Source organism: Schistocerca cancellata, chromosome 6 (genome assembly GCF_023864275.1).
Source record: "Schistocerca cancellata isolate TAMUIC-IGC-003103 chromosome 6, iqSchCanc2.1, whole genome shotgun sequence".
In the NCBI taxonomy this organism is placed as follows: domain Eukaryota; kingdom Metazoa; phylum Arthropoda; class Insecta; order Orthoptera; family Acrididae; genus Schistocerca; species Schistocerca cancellata.
The window spans coordinates 320,954,185-320,975,422 of record NC_064631.1 but is presented as its reverse complement, the minus strand read 5'-3'; the positions used below and the strand labels follow the sequence as shown (position 1 = coordinate 320,975,422).

The window sequence follows — 21,238 nt, the reverse complement described above, 5'->3', positions numbered from 1 at the left end:
CATCTTAAAGATAACACACACAAACGCACACACACATACTGTAAACACTAGCGCCATCAGAAACGACGGATGTCAGAAATCGTTAATGATTATCGGGTGAGGTAGCATAAACCCTGTCTCTCTGCTTTTCGACAAGTGAGACAGCAAGATCCCATGTAAAATTCAAACAAAAACCACCATCTCTGAAACTTCCTGGCAGATTAAAACTGTGTGCCGGGCCGAGACTCGAACTCGGGACCTTTGCCTTTCGCGGGCAAGTGCTCTACCGACTCTTTTTTTTTTATCTCATTTTGTTCTCTTTCGTTCGTTGCGTCTGCTCGGGGCAGACGTCGTCAGACATCCGTTTATGTTCTTTGTTGATCGATGAACTCAGTTTTTTTTTTTTTTTTTTTTTTTTTTTGTTACAGAGGGCAGCTAACCCTCTGACCGAACACGCTGAGCTACCGTGCCGGCTAACCGGCTGAGCTACCCAAGCACGACTCACGCCCCGTCCTCACAACTTTACTTCTGCCAGTACCTCGCCTCCTAGTAGCTCAGTCGGTAGAGCAGTGAGTCGTGCTTGGGTAGCTCAGTCGGTAGAGCACTTGCCCGCGAAAGGCAAAGGTCCCGAGTTCGAGTCTCGGCCCGGCACACAGATTTAATCCGCCAGGAAGTTTCATATCAGCGCACACTCCGCTGCAGAGTGAAAATCTCATTCTGGAAACATCTCCCAGGCTGTGGTTAAGCCATGTCTCCGCAATATCGTTTCTTTCAGGAGTGCTAGTTCTGCAAGGTTTGCAGAAGAGCTTCTGTAAAGTTTGGAAGGTAGGAGGTGAGGTACTGGCAGAAGTAAAGCTGTGAGGAGGGGGCGTGAGTCGTGCTTGGGTAGCTCAGTCGGTAGATCACTTGCCCGCGAAAGGCAAAGGTCCCGAGTTCGTGTCTCGGCCCGGCACACAGTTTTAATCTGCCAGGAAGTTTCATATCAGCGCACACTCCGCTACAGAGTGAAAATCTCATTCTGGACCACCATCTCTGTTTATAAGGTTACTTGGTAATCTAATTCCAACAGCTTCTTAATAACATTGTCCCAACAGGTGGAAGTAAATGCCAGAATCTCCGTATTGTTATATTCCGTAGGATGACAGGTGCCAACTCAAAGTTCTGCAATGACGGAGTTTTTCGGTTTTGACAGCGTGTATGCCGCTTATGTTCAGCACATTGGTCCTCACAGTCCTGACAGACTGACCAATATACGACATCCCACAACTGCAAGGAAATCGGTACACAGCCGCCTTACCAAAACCGATATCATCCTTTACGGAACCTAAAAGGACAGTGATCTCAGGAGGTGTTCGAAAAATACAGATCACTTCATAGTTCCGCAAATCCGACCAATCTTGTTCGAAAGGTTTTCCCTGTGTAAGGGAAAAAGGCCGTAGACCCTAGTACCACCTCGGCATTATCACCACTCAGCCGATGCACAGTGGGTCGACAGCGCAATGCACATCTAATCTGTCTTCACTATAATCATACTGACGAAAGGTGACTTCGAGATCGGCTAACTCAGCTGAAAAACTCTCAGGGTCCGAGATGACATTGTCCGTGCGAACCAAGGCACGGAATAATGCTTCGCGTTGAGCCAGATGGTGACAATTGTCAGCCTGCATATACAAATCAGTGTGAGTATGCTTCTTACAAACAAAATGTACGAAACTACCAACCGTCTTCCTCCTCACCAACACATCAAGGAAGGGAAGAAAGCCATCCTTTTCCAACTCCATCGTGAAACGAATATTCTGAATAGTTGTTCAGATTCTCACTGCTTTGTGGCCAAACAACAAAAGTATCGTCTACATATCTGAAAAAAAACACGCATGTTTGAAGCCAACGACTCCGAACAAATTGGCAATAGCAGGTGACAACGAACTTCCCGTTGCCACTCCATCTGTCCGTTCGTAGTATTGGTCATTGAATAGAAGGTAAGCGGAACTCAACACATGTCGAAAAGGGTTCCTTAAATCAGCACAAAAACCTAATGTCGTCAACTGTAACGAATCGGACAGAAGAACACGGGTGAAGAAAGAGGCCACATTAAAACTTATAAGAATATCAAGGGTCTTGCAAAAGCATTCTCTCTAATCGACGTAAGAAATCCACCGAGTTCTTAATGCGGTGCTCACATCGTCCTACTAAAGGGCTGAACAGGTTTACAGGGTGTTTTGCTACACAGAATGTCGTAGCACCAATGTTACTTGCAATCGAAAGAAAAGGAACCCCTTCCTTGTGGGCCTTAAGGAGGCCACCTCGTTTAACGATCGGTACTTGGGGACCGGTAGCCAGTTTATCGCGTACTTCCTGTGGCTTACCTATTGGGGACTCATGACGTACTAATTTATGTGGGTTATAAACTACTAATAGGATCGGTGCATATGAGGCCCGACATGCCACCCTCGTAATATCATTATTGGATCTTTAGCAGAAACGTTTTATGACCACTCATGTAAACAATCGGGGTTTTACTGGAGTTTCACATTTATTACTTCTTAGAACATGGCCAGTTAAAAAATGGCTCTGAGCACTATGGGACTCAACTGCTGTGGTCATAAGTCCCCTAGAACTTAGAACTACTTAAACCTAACTAACCTAAAGACATCACACACATCCATGCCCGAGGCAGGATTCGAACCTGCGGCCGTAGCGGTCGCTAGGTTCCAGACTGTAGCGCCCAGAACCGCTCGGCCACTCCGGCCGGCCATGGCCAGTTAACGAAATATACCGCAAGATGACATTCACAACTCTACTTTCTCTTTTTAGGCGCTCATTTTCGTGTTGAGCTCAGTTCAGAACCTCAGATACGCAGCGGCGCGTTTAAAGGGGCGCACTAATACAGAGCTCTGGAGCAACAATGGCCATCAGTAATGGGAGTGCACTACACGGATAGGTGGCCCGGGGAGCCGGCGAACAATGCATGACAAACGCGGGCCATTAAGACTGGGATTACGCGGGCTGGAGCGGCTCTCCGGGAGGATTTGGAAGGCACGCGCCGGCACCTGCCCGCCAAACCTAATTACGGCGGTGCACGCGATCTGCGGGGCGCCACTTGTGGTTTCGTCATTAGCTGCGCTGCCGACCGCAGCGGCCGTCTCCGGCGGCGACACGGCGCGCCGGGGACCAATGAACCGAGCCGCGTCACTAACGCGACGGGCCGCGAACCGTCTCGGGGCAACAACTACCGGCACACTCAACAACACAATGCGTCAGGTTTACAGGGTTCCGTACCTCAATCGGTAAAAACGGAACATGATCACTTTATTGTCCGCTTGTCTGTCTGTCCGACTGTTCAAAACTCGTGTTTCTCACCAACGTGTAGACGAATCGAGTTAAAATTTGTGTCACTTACTGACGCCTATTGTCTCTTGGCAGTATAATAAACGTTAGCCACTTAAGTCAATGCAGTAAAAAGATACCGTCATTTATGTCACATATTGTCACTCTCGCAAACTCACTCACCAGAATCTATAGAGTACTTCACGTTGGTCTAGAATCACAAAATTTGGGAAGAAACAAGATTTCACACTACAACCAAAGGAAAAAATCCGAAAATTCTTAATTTGTCGTTACATCACACTAACAAAAAATATTTTGTCATTTGTTTCAGACTGTCCACCCGTCTGTTAGGAAAACTTTTTATCAGAAACGGGCACATGTATCAAGCTGAAATTCGTGTAACATACATAAGTTTACTGTCACTTGATGCTATAATAGAAGTTAGCTTTTAAATCAGTGCAGAAAAAAATGCGGACTTTTATGTCACATATTTCGGTATTTTACTTGTACAACTAACGAAAAAAATCCGCAAATTGTTAGTTTGTAAGTATATCAGACGGAAATAAACTTACTGTCACTTGTTATGAGACCGTCTGGCTGTCCGACCATCCATTAAGACTCCTTTTTTCTCAGGAGCAGGTACACATATCAAGTTGAAATTTATGTCACGTACTGATGGCTATAAAATGGTTCAAATGGCTCTATGGGACTTAACAGCTGTGGTCATCAGTCCCCTAGAACTTAGAACTACTTAAACCTAACTAACCTAGGGACAACACACACATCCATGCCCGAGGCAGGATTCGAACCTGCGACCGTAGCAGTCACACGGTTCCGGACTGCGCGCCTAGAACCGCGAGATCACCGCGGCCGGCTCTGATGGCTATAGGTTGGGGTTGGGTTGGGTTGTTTGGGGGAAGAGACCAGACAACAAGTCATCGGTCTCATCGGATAAGCGAAGGACGGAGAAGCAAGTCGGCAGTGCCCTTTCAAAGGAACCATCCCTTGCATTTGCCTGGAGCGATTTAGGGAAATCACGGAAAACCTAAATCAATATGGCTGGACGCGGGAGCTTAGGTCTTTGGTGGTACAAGAATGTTATGCTTCTAAGTCTATGCAGTCAAAATATAGGGCCATTTATGCCACATATTTTGATATTCGCAAACTCACCCATTAAAACCCGTAGGGTCATTACCCCTGAACGATAAATTTTGAAATTTGGCAGGAAAAATATTCTACAGTATAAGAAAGGAAGAAAATCAGAAAATTGTTAATTTAAAATTATATCACATAAAAAATTCCTTTGTCATTCATTATCTGACTTCATACTTGAAATTAAAACATTCTCGAAAGCCATGGAATCAATGTCGATAACAGGCAAAGTTCGTAGACACCCTCGAATCTCGGAACAGATGAACTGTCTACATTAAGATTGTACGGTACCCTCAGTGCGCGAATTCTACTCGCACCTATCCACTTTTTAGTCCCTGGTTAGACAATTTTGAGGGGTGTACGTATTATACGAGGTTATACCACAATGTCCATGAAATGTTAACAATTAAAAGGTAAAGAGATACGGAGAAGGCAATAGCTAATACAGGGAACAGAAACTTCTATAAGATTTAGTTGGTGACTTTGCGAAGACTGTTAGTCATATGTTCAATTAACATTTACATAAAAACAATGTCAGATGAGGGCTACGACATCGCGAGAATTTGGTACACCATTGAAAGACCTGAATCAAAACAAGTCCCCTCACGTTATTAACAATCTTGGGACACATACATTTCACCTGGTTTGCAAGATATTTGAATCTGACGAAATACCATCAAGCATCAATAATAATGTAATAATTCCAATTCCAAAGAAGAGAGACAGTAATAGGTGTCAATATTACATAATTATAAGTTTAATAATTCATAGTTACCAAATTCTGATAGGAATTATGTACAGAAGAAGAGAAATACTGACAGCCTCGGGGATGATCCAGCTGAAGGAAAAGGCCTGGGATAGCAAATGAAAGAGCAACGAAGAGATAAAGAAAAAAAAATAATTACAAAACAGTCTTTGAGTTGAAGATAATGAATTCCTCACTGAGGCAGTAAGAAGGCTTGTGGGAAGACGGAACAGATGAGTAGGACTTTCTCGTAATTACGTTGAAAACTAGAATAGAAAATGGTACTGACATAATAAACCAGTTCTGCTGTATCGCTGTTTCAGTGTTTAATTATTGAATGACCTTTGTATTTTATTTAAAATCATAACCTTTTACATAGATATTATTTTGCAACATTACCTTCAACTTATTCCACTTGGGAGTGAGTCTAGTGATCCCAACTTTGATACCACTCCTGAAAGGCATCTTGGAAATTTCTACCAGGCTATTTAGCACCATCCGCATTATCACTTGCATCTCCTCCACTATAACAAATTTTCTCCCCTGTAACTTCATTTTTACCCTGGAGAAGAAAATTATGTGACATGGAGATCCCCCTGGAGAGTACAGAGTGTAGGAAACAATTCTCATGTAGTTATTAGTCAAAAATTACTGAGTGACGTACGTCGTTCTGCGGTCGCTAGATGTTGTATTTGGGTTCCCAGATGAGGACATTTACTGCTCATTCCTCCCTCAAACAACGTAGAACATCGTGAGAGAACTTTTTATGGGCAGTCTGACAAGGAGTGACGAACCCCTTTTGAACACATTTTGCAATATACAGTCACGCCTTACCTGACCTAGGTGATAAGGACTCATCCATTCCCTCAACTGGTACTTAGGTTCAAGATTTTATACATAAAACCAACGTAGTTTGTCAGTGACAAGCTGTTAAAGAAAGTTTGGATCGTCTAGAAGTAAGTCTTCATGTTCGCCACAGATTTTCGCACGATGTTGTTTCTGATCGTCTTCAAACATCGTCATAGGCCCTTTCATGTATAGTTCTTACAACGGAATTGTTGTATAGTCAATGTCCACACCGTGGCGCCTGGAGCTGCGTGGCCGCGGTCCTTACGTCATACAGCCAACGGCCGGCACGCCCCGCTTATACGCAGCTCTGCAGAGCTCTACAGCGCTGGCGTGGGCCTCACACACTGGGTGCCTCCGCACTATCAGGGCAACGTCGGCCGGCGCCCTCCCGAGAGATAGTTACGTGAGGCTGCGCCGCCAATCATAACAGGACACGACAAGCGGACCCGGGTACGGCGGGCATATTCCTCTGCCACTCGCCCTATATAGCCGCATACGCCGCCACGCCTGGCAGTCTCGTGTTGGGCTACCTACGTGCTACGTCGACGTCGCACCCCGGAACGACGCGGCACTACGACTGTTTACCATACCGGACTTGGACTCTGCAGCCCAGTCGCTGCTCTTGATCAAGCACCAAGCTGTGTTGTTATTGTGGAACTGTTGGCAAATAAACAGAATTTGGAACTCACGCCATTCGTTATTTGTTGTTTCTCCAATTACGGATACAACAGGAATACGTTCACATGCATCATAATTCATTCCCAATGCTTTTAAAGTCTTAGGATTGTCTGCAATCTTGCGGAGTCAGACGCCACATTTTCCGAATATTTTCTGGTGTGATGCCAGATGATGGACTACCTGATACGTCATCAATAACAGTCGAAGTTCACCCGTTTTTGAGACGCTTATATCCGTCTCAAGTCTGTGACTGACCTAAAGGGTTATCTACAGATACTTGTTTCAACATTTGGTGTATTTTTCATCAATTTAACCAAGTTAAAGACAAAATTTATACAGTCCCACTGATCTTTCAGGTCACCCATCCCAAAACCGCAGGCTCATTGAAACACAAAAACTGAAACACGCACACCAACGACAACAAACCCACTCAGCTCGGAGACACTTGCCACTATGGTTCAAGGAGGCTGTATAGATGAGGGAGGAGACAAGGAGGGATACTTCAACTGTGCTCAGAATTGAACTTTGGAGATATTTTGGATACCATATTGTATCTGAGCTTAGGGTTATTACTGAATGCAGATGGGAAACTGCGCACTGTTAAGTATATGAGATTAACTGGCAACATCTTAAAATAAAACAAAGTTTTATGTTTGTGCTATCCCAAACGTATTGCACCGCAGTTGTAGCATCGTCAGTGGGAGTTTATTTACCTTTCCATTGAATGCAGACGAGAAAATTTTTTCATCTTTAGACTATGTGAACAGTACTAGGTTATTATTAGTGTTCACGTAATTTAGACAATACGAGTAAACTACTATTCACATACCTTTAATAAGAATATTTTGTCAATTACGTTTCTGCATACTGTAAACAGTAGCAATAACGACGCGTTCACATGTTCAAAATACGCAAAATTTCTATTACTTCTGTTTTCAGTTAACTGAATAGGCATGCACCAAATACGCCACAAGTGTGGTGCAACACATTTGAGCATAAGCAAAGCCATAATTCTTTTGTTAGAAGTTGGGTCCTTTCTGTCATATTTTATGCACACACCGGCACAAAGGTTGAGTTTGATGTATGTTCGGAGAATTTTAATTGACAAGTTGCCTCTGTTGAATCTGTCGTTATGTTCTCGCCTGTCAGTAATTACGAGACGTAAAATCACAAAGTTTTGTGGAATGAAATAAGTTAATGAGGAAATGAAGTAAGCCGGCCGGGATGGCCGAGCGGTTCTAGGCGCTACAGTCTGGCACCGCGCGACCGCTACGGTCGCAGGTTCGAATCCTGCCTCGGGCATGGATGTGTGTAATGACATTAGGTTAGTTAGGTTTCAGTAGTTCTAAGTTCTAGGGGACTGATGACCTCAGAAGTTAAGTCCCTTAGTGCTCAGAGCCATTTTTGAAATGAAGTAAGTTAATCAAGTCTTTATAATTGCTTTGGCTTTCGCGGCCAGTCAATTGACATAAAGGCTTTATCAGTATCTCACTGCGTCATAATGTAAAAAAAAAGAAGGAACTGTACCGGAGAAACAACGATTACAGTGGCCTTATTCTGTGGCTACTGACGTGCTTTAGCTGTGAGGAGTCGCTTCCATTTTTTCTTTGCTACTCATGGCCCACAGCGTTATGTCATAATTTTAAAAGGTCGCAGCTATGTTCGGTCATTTGAGGCGGAAGGAGCGGGAACTTGTTTTTAATAGATTTCTGTGATGGAGGAAGTGGGAAACTACTGATGTCTATAGCTTCTTGTATTGTTTGCTATCTTCGGTGGTTATCGGCGAACGAGGCGCGGGCTCTCCTGTTTTCCTTTTGCTGGACGCGTCACTCGCCGTTAGCGCTCGTGCCCCGAGTTGTAGGATCGGCCAGTTGGACTCCTGACACCAGCCAGCCAGGGTGGGGAAAGCCTGTAGACATCTTCTCTGTTCATGTGTAAGCGAAAACACAACAGTTAACAACCACACTCTCTTTACCGCTCTGAGAGAACTGACCAAGGAATCACTTCCCCATAACACGCAGAGACATAAATAAGGAACAGAAGTAGTCGTAACTCCCGCTACGGGTTTCATAGCATTCTCGCAACATCCGATACATCTCTCGCGACACACGCCAACAGCACGATGTTCCGGATCATAAACAAAGTGCGAAAGTTTTGTATATCTGTGTACAGAATCAGTTACTTATCGTCCAACTAACGTGTGTATACGAATAACTAAGTAACAGTCCATTACACACCAAAACTGTATTCCACACACTACCGCAACCTGAAGTGTATAACGCTGGCATACGTAAGTTCTCCTAGTATTTGTTTACGAACATCCGCTCACGTAGTTGCAAAAAATTGTTCAAATGGCTCTGAGCACTATGGGACTTAACTTCTGTGGTCATCAGTCCTCTAGAACTTAGAACTACTTAAATCTAACTAACCTAAGGACATAACACACATCCATGCCCGAGGCAGGATTCGAACCTGCGACCGTAGCAGTCGCGCGGTTCCGGACTGAGCGCCTAGAACCGCTAGACCACCGCGGCCGGCTCACGTAGTTGCAGATGACACGATGTGCGCTCATAAAAATGCGGCTACAGAAAAAGCACAGAAAATAAGCCGCAAACAGCGATAACAATTCTTAAAAACGTAACGAATAGTACAAATTTAATAATGTATTATTGTTTCCAAAATGAGATTTTCACTCTGCAGCGGAGTGTGCGCTGATATTAAACTTCCTGGCAGATCAAAACTGTGTGCCGGAGCGAGACTCGAACTCGGGACCTTTGCCTTTCGCGGGCAACTGCTCTACCAGCTGAGCTACCCAAGCACGACTCACGCCCCATCCTCACAGCTTTACTTCTGCCAGTACCTCGTCTCCTACCTTCCAAGGTTCGCAGGAGAGCTTCTGTTAAGTTTGGAAGGTAGGAGACGAGGTACTGGCAAAAGTAAAGCTGTTAGGACGGGGCATGAGTCGTGCTTGGGTAGCTTAGTTGGTAGAGCACTTGCCCGCGAAAGGCAAAGGTCCCGAGTTCGAGTCTCGGTCCGGCACACAGTTTTGATCTGCCAGGAAGTTTCATGTGTTATTGTGTTTGTATAACTATGGTAATTTAAGCATGGTTTAGAGTTAAAGAACCCACTGATGATGGTGATATTTGTAGCCGAAACTAGTTTTGGAATAAATAAGTAAACAAATAACAAGGTGTTTTGCATCAAGGTGGACTCACAATTCCCATACTAGCTTTTTTTCTTTTTTTTCCCTAAGCAAACGCGGAATGACTGGAAAAGTTCAAAGATAAAACTGCTGTATTTTAATGTAATGGAGTTATCAATTTCAGCAACATACATCTACAAAAAATGTCAAGTACAAATAATTATATTTCTCTCGGCCTCTGAAGGCAAGGGGGACATTTACGTGACTACACCATTACAAAATGACATGCTTCAAAGGTCAAGCAGCGTCTACGGAAAAATCATAAACTACTGTAGCCTGTGTACTCCTGTCTTAAGCAGACGTAAAACTTCCGAATTTACTTTTCAGTGGAGATTCTTTTGCTGTACAATGAACACTCTGTATACCGTCTTTTCGGAAAAGAGAAACGAGAAAAGAACCACTTATTTTGTAAATTTTGTTAATTTTTAAAGTCATTTTGTTCTAACAGTTGCCATCATGTACATTTTTGGTAAAATATCATTGGTGGCAGCCCCGACTTGGCTACGAGGGACTGTACAAAATTTTCAGTTATTGTATTATTCTCAGTTCCAGTATTATAATATGGCAATTGACACGTATTTACAGACAGAGTACTACACACTGTTTCCCTGCTCTTCGTGTATCGGAACAACAACAACACTTAATATGTTGTATACCTGTACTACTGAAGAGATCTAATATTCGTTTGCACTATCTGAAGCCTTATGACAATAAGGCATCTCAGTTTAGTTGTAAGCGATGAGTAAATTAAGACCTTGGAAGAAATTGTGACGATGCAGGTTCGAAAATGTGCCAAAAGGAAATAAGCGATCTATGTGTCAGTTGATTCCAGCGTCAGACAGTTACACAAATATGTTACACATTCTAATTCTTTTGCCTACTCTCTTACTAACGAGAAATAAAATACTCGAGTTTTATCTAATTATCTTAGGGTTTTGAGAGAACACATTGCTTAGCTGCAACAAGCTCTGATAATTATTTGAAACTTATGTAGCGTAAGTAAATACAAGTAATTTAACATTTTCCCGGCGAACTAAATATTCAGAAAGATTTCGGGCTTGCAGCCGGTCGTCGTTAGCTTCCATCCACGATATTTCGACTGGACAACTGCCAGCCATCCTCAGGTGAGCCATCGAAGACCGACGAGACGCCATCCGTTCCGCAATATATAGCGTGTAGCGAGTATTCCGCGCATGCTTCAAAATCATATGGAGAGACGAACCACACCGCCCGCCAGCAGCGCCCTCGCTGGTGGAACTGCAGAACTCAGCTGTCTTCGGCGTTGTCGGGTGCCGCGGTCATCGGAGTACTCTGACGTCTTCGTCTGGAATAGATCTTAGAGATCTACTCGGAATACTCGCTGTGCGCTCTATATTACGGAACGGAGGGCGTCTTCGTCGGTCTTCGATGACTCACCTGAGAATGTCTGGCAGTTATCCAGTCGAAATATCGTGGATGGAAGCTAACGACGACTGGCTGCAAGCCCGAAATCTTCCTGAAAATACAAGTACGTCTGCGAGCTCTCCTACTTATAGACGATGGCAGAATGGGTGACGAAACCTGGCCGCATAATATTAAATAATTTATCATAATATAGCTAACCAAACAAGAAGAATGACAAAGCTTTAAAACGCACGCAAATGGCACCTCTGAATCCTTACCTACACTATCTGATCAAAAGTATCCGGACACATGGCTGAAACTGACATACAAGTTCGTGGCGCCCTCCATCGGTAATGCTGGAATTCATTATGATGTTGGCCAACCCTTAGCCTTGTTGACAGCTTCCACTCTCGCAGGCATATGTTCAATCAGGTGCTGGAAGGTTTCTTGGGGAATAGCACCCCTTCTTCACGGAGTGCTGCACTGAGGAGAGGTATCGATGTCCTTCGGTGAGGCCTGGCACGAAGTCGGCGCCCCAAAACATCCCAAAGCTGTTCTAAAGGAGTGAGGTCAGGAATCTGTGCAGGCCAGTCCATTACAGGGATGGTATTGTCGTGTAACCATTCAACCACAGGCCGTGCATTATGAACAGGTGGTCGATTGTGCTGAAAGATGCAATCATCATCCCCGAATTGCTCTTCAACAGTGGGAAGAAAGAAGGTGCTTAAAAAACAATGTATGCCTGTGCTGTGACAGTTCCATGCAAAACAACAAGGGGTGCAAGCCCCCTCCATGAAAAATACGACCACACCATAATACCACCCCCTCCGAATTTTACTGTTGGCACTACACACGCTGGCAGATGACGTTCACCGGGCATTCGCCATACCCACAACCTGCCATCGGATCGCCACATTGTGTACCGTGATTCGTCACTCCACACAACGTTTTTCACTGTTCAATCGTCCAATTTTTACGCTCCTTACACCAAGAGAGGCGTCGTTTCTCATTTACGGGCGTGATTTGTGGCGTACGAGCAGCCGCTCGACCATGAAATCCAAGTTTTCTCACCTCCGGCTTAACTATCATAGTACTTACAGTGGATCCTGATGCTGTTTGGAAGTCCTGTGTTATGGTCTGGATAAATTTCTGCCAATTACACATTACGACCCTCATTCAACCGTCGCCAGTCTCTGTCAGTCAACAGATGATGTTGGCCTGTACGCTTTTGTGCTGTACGTGTCCCTTCACGTTTCCTCTTCACTATCACATCGGAAACAATGGACCTAGGGACTTTTAGAAGTGTGGAAGTCTCGCGTATAGACGTATGACACAAGTGAGACCCAATCACCTGGCAACGTTCGAAGTCCATGAGTTGCGCGGAGCGTCCTACTCTGTTCTCTCACGACGTCTAATGACTAATAAGGTCGCTGATATGGAGTACCTGCCAGTAGATGGCAGCACAATGCACCTAATATGAAGAACGTATGTTTTTTGGGGGTGTCCGGATACTTTCGATCACACAATGTAACCGTGAGCAAAGATTACTATAATATAGAATCACGAAATTTTCCTAACGAGGCCTAACCGAAACTGATAATTTTTTAAGTGAGTAGTCCTGATAGAAAATGCATGATTTAGCCATTGTGGGTAAGGCCACGTTTAATGCCTGGTGTAGTGGTTGACATCTAACTAATTATGAGATCAGTTAATCATAAGCAGAAAACTGCTTCATGGAATACCCCCTAGTATTTCCACTGACGTACTAGTTTCTATAGTTTCTGCTCCAAAAGCATTTGGGTAGTTAGTGTTGCATGTTATAACATTTGGATAGCGGCATATTTTGCGCCAATTTATGATTATGGAAATGATAGATTACTGCATAAACATGGCAATTCAGATGCAAGAACCGAATTCCAACACGGATGTACCGAGAAAGGTTTCTCTCCAGACGAAGTCCGCATTATTAGGCTTTCGCTGAGAGAAGAGTACCAGACTATGAAAAGTAGAAAAGAAGTATTAACCCTCATAAATGTGTCTTTATGCCGTGTAAATGGGTTGAACAACATATGGAAACACCGAAAACGAAACTGATTATCACGTCTAATAAGGTGTTGGAAACCGTATCCACTGAAAACAGTATGCATTTGTCTTGGAATGGGTACATAGAGGTCTTGTATGGTTCCCAAGGGAATATTACACCATTATCTCTGAAAAATAGTGAGAAGCTCAGGTAACGATGATCGAGATGGACAGCAATCATGCACTCTTCTTTCTAAAATAGACCACGAAATCGCAGTAATTTGCGATCAGGTGGGTGTGGTGGCCAGAGGACGTGCGAAAATTTACTCCGGTGCTCACAAAAGCTGCACTGCACTTTACAGTGCGATCTGCGTGAATGGGGGCCCTGTCGTCTTGAAACACAGCACCAAAATTAAGGAACAAACATTATACGCAGGATGGACCTCATCAGCCAAATCTGTCGCATAATCCTTAACAGTAACGCGAGGTTGGAGAGTATCCATGTGGCCCGAAAGCCTCACGATACGGTTGCACGTATCATCACCGGACCCCCGCTATGTTTCACTGTATTGACACAAATACTGCCATAATTTGGAAACGTCTGAAACAAGACTCATCTGACAAAACGACTTTCTCCATAGCCCACGTTTTATGACTTAGGCATGAAATTTTCCTCTTACGGGCATTTGCATCACTGATAAGTGGTTTTTGAATTCCAGTTCGTCCTGAAATTTACAGCTTATGGAGCTCTCTTCGTGTTGTTCTGGTGCAGACAGGATTAAAGCGGGCAACATTCAGTTCCACAGTGACTTTTGCAGCTGTCGTCCTCTTCATTTTCGTCACAGTCAGTGATCGTCTGCCGCGATCACTCAACATACACTTTAGTCCACGTTGTGAGATTGCGAATGATGATTTTTCTTTCCCTGTGGGCGGCATGAATCTTCGATATAAATCCTTTTGAAATACTAAACACTTCAGCTCCCTTGGTTACGGAGGCATCCACCATACGAGTACAACACTTTGCTCGCGTTGGAATTCTCTTAGCTCCGGCATAATGCACCGACAACCACACAGAATCTGTTCTGACCACGGCTCACTCATACAAGGTACAGGATAGGGCACACAAGCCATTCGTGGCCAAATACAAGAGCGGAATCTGCAGGATTGGCTAACATCTATATTTATGTTCAAGCTTTTATTTCTCGAGGTGTTACCATGTTTTTGAACAACACTTGTATGTGTTGTAGGAGTTACTTTGTACTTTCTACAATTGTACCGTGTATGTTAAGTACAATGTGGCTGCCTTAGTACTGTAATATTTCATCCACATTTCAGTTTTGTATTGGTTGCCAGTTTAGGATATCGTTCATCAACACTCGGCTCGAAAATTTGTCTTTCAGCGGGATGTACACAAACGGCTCTCAAAGGGAAACATACTTGCGCCACTTTCCAAACTGAATGTGTGCTCTGACTATCCGTAAACTATCGTAGAATGGTAATTACTGACGCGGATGCTCCAGGTTCGAACACTAGAGATCGAGTATGTTTTCAACATGTCTTAAGGCTACATGTTGCAACATCCCCTAGCTTCTAAATTGATACTGTTATTACTCACCTTAGCCGCGAGTCCATAGAGGGTGGTATATGTGACGTACAGTATGACTGGTCAGCATTTCCTCCCGGAATTTGCGAGTGTAAGTCGGACCTTCCTTGATCCTTCTTCGTGGGTCGTGTCGTCGGATTTCCTCCTACCTGTGCGCGGTGCAGCTCTCGTAAATGTCGTCCCGTGCAGATTCTTCATTGGCGCATTGGATGTCTCTGTCGATGGAAGCTAATTACCTGAAATTGCTGTCGATCAACTTTGGGGTATCTATTTACTCGAAATTAACATTCAGAATGCCGTAATATCACTTTTACTCCTATTAGATCAATAATGAAACACTCATGTCACAAACACTCGTAACCGAGAGCATGGCTACCATCGAACAAGACAGGAAGAGCTCTTAACGCCGACTTTGGTGCGCAGTCAGTATCTCTTACTAGTTTCGTCACAGTTCGTGGATTTCCGATCAAGTTCGTACTTACTAAGATATGCATTTATTAATGAACGGGTGTGAATTTTAACGAGGCAAAATTATGATAAATAGTTTTACACATCCAGAGGCTCCTCCTAGTATTCATGTTGTCATAAATGACTTTAATTATTAAATATAAATAAACAAAATCGGTGACTTTGGCGCCAAGATGGCGGTACTTCCCGTCATGTATATTTCCCAGGCTAACGCTTGTTGCTACGGTCTAGTGCCGAGTCCCATCCCACTACGCGCGACATATGTTCGCTTCGTCACCTAGCCAGCCAGTGTGGGAAATGCTCTCCGATTCATGGCCGGCTACGGACTACAGCACTTCTTAACTATCGTGAATACATCAATAAGAGACAATAATTTATTAAAACTGGTAAGAAATGTCTTCCTCACGTAAGAGGCACCTTACAATGTGCAATTGCTTTTTGGAAGGACTCTGTCAATTTGTTCTGATAACCTTCCTCTACGATCCGGTTCTAATGGTGTCTTCGTCGGCGGGCCGTTTAATCCATACACCGACACAGTTAATGTAGGAAGAGAGGTCACCATGGGATGCAATCGGCCTTGTGAGGCACATTGAATGGTTGTTTCAGTAAACAAGCGGCAATACTAACGCACAGGCTTCCGAAGAGGCATCAGATCGAAAGGTAGTCACCAGGCTTAGAGTCAAAAATGGTTCAAATGGCTCTGAGCACTATGGGACTTAACATCTGTGGTCATCAGTCCCCTAGAACTTAGAACTACTGAAACCTAACTAACCTAAGGACAGCACACAACACCCAGCCATCACGAGGCAGAGAAAATCCCTGACCCCGCCGGGAATCGAACCCGGGAACCCGGGCGTGGGAAGCGAGAACGCTACCGCACGACCACGAGATGCGGGCGGTTTAGAGTCCTGCAGTTTTTCTGTATGTGTATAGAAGGTTTTTCACAACTTCTGTTACAGGCTTCTAAGGATATTGGAAAGAACTAGTCAGGTAAATCTCTGACAAACAACCCAGGTCCGGAAATCTGCCGTTTTGATATGAAGTACGTTTAAAGATCGAATAACTTTCACATCTCCAGCTTCATTTTACGATAAGTTGTGGTAGAGCTCCTCAATGCATTTACAGAGAACGTTTCCCAACCATCTTAGTCTATTACACCATTTTCGTCCGGCTACAGCAACGGGTGGAGAAATTGGTACATTAAAAGCTAGGAGACTTCACTGTGGTGCTCCAAGGACGCGCAGCTGGGCTTGTGGGCAGTTTGTATAGAAACAAGCGTTACAGATACACTTTAGAGCAACCGTAGAAGCACACGAGCGCAGTCCTGCTGTCGTGCACCATCAAAACCTTACCATCTTGCAACTCCCAGCACCTTACAGTAAATGTGTGACCCCTTCTATTTATTTAAAATAGGATAAATGATGACTGTACAACGGGAACATTCATGTACACAATTTATTATAACAACACATTTCATATATCACACCAGTCTGGTGGCATAGTTTAAAATATTATGAATCCTTGTAGGTACTGCATACCATATACTTTAAATTACACAATAAACTTTTCAAACAAGTAGTTTTTTGTATGTTACCTGCTAACCTTACTTTATTACCAAGAAATCTTCTTGTTAAAAGGAAATTACTCACCTGGACACTTAAACTTAGTGTGTTAGGTACTTCTGATACTTACTATGGAATTAATGTAAGTATGTGGCTGGTATCCATAAACCAGACATCACAGACAGAACTGCCTCACAATTTTAAAACATTCACGCTAGCGACGGTAGACGTCTGCATGGTATGTGGCTTCAGCAAATACGATGTCCAGCTTAATTTTAAAACAGCAGAACTGCTTAGATGATATAAACACAATTAGTGATGGTCATCTCCATCCATATACTCTTAAATTTTTTGCTTGTAGAGTAACATGGTACAGATAACCTTCAACAGCTAATTATAGAAACTATCTGAGCAGCTTTAAGAGCAGATTGGTGTGCTTAACATGTAATGAATCCACCTAAAATAAACAAATTAATATTTCACTCATAGAAGAAGTTGACTCCTTGTATCTGGAGAAGAAGTAGGCAACGACTAGACTGTAAAGGTAATAAACGGAAGAGCAAATATAACGAATGCCTTGGGTAATTTAGTGTAATTTGAATATTAGGCGCCACAAGTGCCTGGAATAGTCAGTTTTAACTAAGTACTGTGTGACACCAACATTAAAAGCCACAACACAATTACTCACCGACCAATTTGGACATATACTCTATGTACACTTATTGAAGATTCCGGGAAATTAACATAAATATTTCATGTCTTACATGCTTACCATTCTCTTAGGCTGAAATCCCTTAGTTCATCGCCTGCTGGAGTGGCCGAGCGGTTCTAGGCGCTGCAGTCTGTAGCCCCACGACCGCTACGGTCGTAGGTTCAGATCCTGCCTTGGGCATGAATGTGTGTGATGTCCTTAGGTTAGTTAGGTTTAAGTAGTTCCAAGTTCTAGGGGACTGATGACCTCAGAAGTTAAGTCCCATAGTGCTCAGAGCCATTTTTGAACCTTAGTTCATCAAGCATCTCGTTACAGTTCCAACACCACAGCCGAGCTGTACGGTACATCGCTAAGAAGAGAGGTCTCTCATTCTCTCTCCATTGCTGCTGTCCGACTCTCGAGTTTGTTGACATTTTCTGTAGGACGGCTTCTTTCGGAGTTTTTCATGCATTATGACCTTCGCATCAGTGTTTCTTCTAACGTTGTTCATTGATAGCAAATTAGTAAGTTCGAAGATAATTTTCATTCATTTCACCTCTGACTTCAATTAAGTTTTCAATGCTCCTTACAACACAGTATGTAGCTATTCGAGGACATCTTCACGTCTTTTTGTGAGGGCAGCACTATTCATCGTCCAAGATATCAGTTGGTCTCTTGCGTTTACATATTTTTTTTTTTTTTTTTGTAGACTTGCCTTCAAATCATTCCTGTGGCAAAAACCTAAAGCCGGCCATTGTGGCCGAGCGGTTCTAGACGCTTCACTCTGGAACAGCGCGACCGCTACGGTCGCAGGTTCGAATCTTGCCTCGGGCAGGGATGTGTGTGATGTCCATAGGTAAGTTAGATTTAAGTGGTTCTAACTTCTAGGTGACTGATGACCTGAAATGTTAAGTCCCATAGTGCTAAGAGCCATTTGAACCACTTGAAAAACCTAAAGTAATAATGTGTGGTAACTTCGGCGACCAGGAAATGTGATCGTTTCTGTTGAGACATCTTCTGGGGAATTTTAGGTTTAGATTATGTGTCACCTTGCAAGTGGAATGTGTAGAGACCCTGTCACGCAGGAAGACATACCTATCCCTACAGGAACTTTAGCCAATAATGCATTAGCGATATACAATACAGCTGGGCTGTGGTGTTGGAACGTTGATGAGATGTTTAATGAACTAAGGAATCTCAGCCTAAGGGAATGGTAAGAATTTCATCAACATCAGTGTTCTGCCAAAAGGCAGGTTTTCATGTGGTAGTTCTCCGGGCTGTTCAGGTCTGCATAATTTCCTCTTCCCTTTATGTCTTCTGTCATCTTTTATCTCCTTCTTCGTCTCATTCTTGTCCCACAAAACAATCCTTCCAAAGCATCTGCTAGTAAGCACTCCCTTCTCAATGAATGTCCCAGCCAGTTCTTTTTCGTTTCTCTTACAACCTTCAGCAGACATCTTTGAGCCTTGCACGGCTCGTGTTCATGCCATTTATTGTTTGTCATCTTCTATTACTGTACTGCCGCTTTGTTTCCTTCTTCCATTTACTGGCGTCACTAACTTTGTGCCTTACTTGCCCGTGAGTGGCAGCAGCAGCGCTTATCGATAAGTGCACTGTCGTACCATCTCTGGAACGACCGATAGTATTTCCGGAACGTCGTGTGTCTGAAAGGAGTTGGAGACGGACCAGCAGTGCGCTCGGGGACGGAGCAGAGGTCGGCGACGAAGGTGCGTTGTGGACGGAGCACCAGTGAGGTGTGTACAGCCAGTACTTGCCGACCGCTGGCGACACATATGCACTGTCCGACTGAAGGAGACTGGAGGGGGGACGACCGTAGGTTGGTCGTTCGATCGGTCTTCCCATCAGCTGCCGTCTGTTTGGTCCTTTGACCGTTTCCATGTGTGGCCGTCAGTCGGTTGTGGCAGAGCAGCAAGGAAGTGCCCGTGCCGCGTTGTCCGGACGGAGCTGCTGGCGGCGTGTCCGTGCGGTTGGAGCTGCGAGTCACTGCTTGTAAGGGCTACGAAGTTAGTCACCCACCGATCCTGGACACTAAAGTTGAGTGCTCGCTTAACCTACTATCAAGCCTCAACTGCTATCACATCTCTTCGTTTGATCCTGGTTGTAGCTTTCTGGGAGATTCCCGCGAGCAACAATGGGAGTGCATTGAAGTCGGCTTGAATTGCAGCCGTCTGCCTGTGTGGTGTTTAAATTTAATTCATTCCTTCATTAATGAAGTGTATCAGTGGTATCTTCTGCCTTGTGGCCGTTGACGTTCCGGTGACCTGCCCTAGTCGTTGAGGTAGTTTTGGCACTGTATTTTCCTCGTCGTGTTGATACTGTCCAGCACGGCGTGTAGTTCGACAGCTGAGGTGTTGTTGGTAGTTTTGGGCGTTTATTCTGACTTGGCTGCACTGGGCACCAGTATCCAGAACGTTTCCTGCTCCACCACTTTTCAAACCCTGCTGGCTTCGCCCAGAATACTGACTGGGAATATTGGGGCCCAACGCCCACCCTTGCCCCCGAACGCGCCGTCCGGCCTTCTCGAGCTACAGGTAACTCTGAGCAATTCTGGTAGACTCACTGATTTAAAACTCAAGTCTCTCCACAGTAGATAGTTCGATCGCTAAACGGCCTTCGTGATTCTTACTGTACTAAAGCACTGCATCGATTGTCACATTTTCCAGCTAATTACTTTTATTAAGTGCTATTCTTAATTTGTTAATTCCTTTCATTGTGAACATTATGATGTAAAGTGTTAAGACAGCCATTGTCCCTCAGGTGGTCTGAGAAAAATCCTCGTATTTTTATAAACAAATATTGGCAAGAACCCATCTCTGTAAATGTGTGGTGTGATATGATGGACAAACAATTGATTAACCTTGCTCAGCTACCGAATCGCGTTACAGGACCCGACTTACTCCATTTACACAAACTGAAAAATCAAGCAGATTAACATAAATATTTCATGTCTTAAAATAAGATATGCTGATGACATGGTATTTGTTGCAGAAAGTGAGCGGACACTTAATAACATGCTGAAAGATCTGAATGAAGCTTGTATGGAGCAAGACAATCGAAAGTAAGTTCATTTGAATCAAACATATCGCCCTTGTGACTTGCGCTGCATTGAGGTCTCGCGTTGCACGTACTTGATTGAATACAACGTCAACATATGAGGACCTCCACCTGTGCATCTCACTTCAAAACACTGGGACACCAGTTATCGTTTCCTTCTAGGGGTCACCTTACACTGTAATGTATAACAGCCAAGAGATGGTGAATGATTTTTATTGAGGCCTGCACTGAAAGCGCAGATCCCAGGCCATGCACTAAGATCACAGATACTGTCTGCATCAAAATAAATTTAGCGTACCGGATATTGATACGTATGTTCCCATAATTATTTTGAACAGTGTACATAAAACACAGTCTTCACATCAGACTGTAGCGAACACATTACGAGAAAGCACTGTACGACTTGGACGTCCTATTCGGGTACCCCACTTCACACAACAACATCTTGCAGCTCACCTTCATTTCTACCATTCGCACGTCAACCGGGAACTTCATCACTGGC

The 21,238-nt window shown here is 44.0% G+C and overlaps 1 non-coding gene across 1 annotated transcript; it reads left to right on the top strand.

The window, feature by feature from the left end:
- The first annotated feature begins 556 nt into the window (after nt 1-556).
- On the top strand, nt 557-631 carry Trnas-cga (transfer RNA serine (anticodon CGA)). Its single transcript has one exon. It is a non-coding gene; the product is annotated as a tRNA-Ser (tRNA).
- Nucleotides 632-21,238: the final 20,607 nt, after the last annotated feature.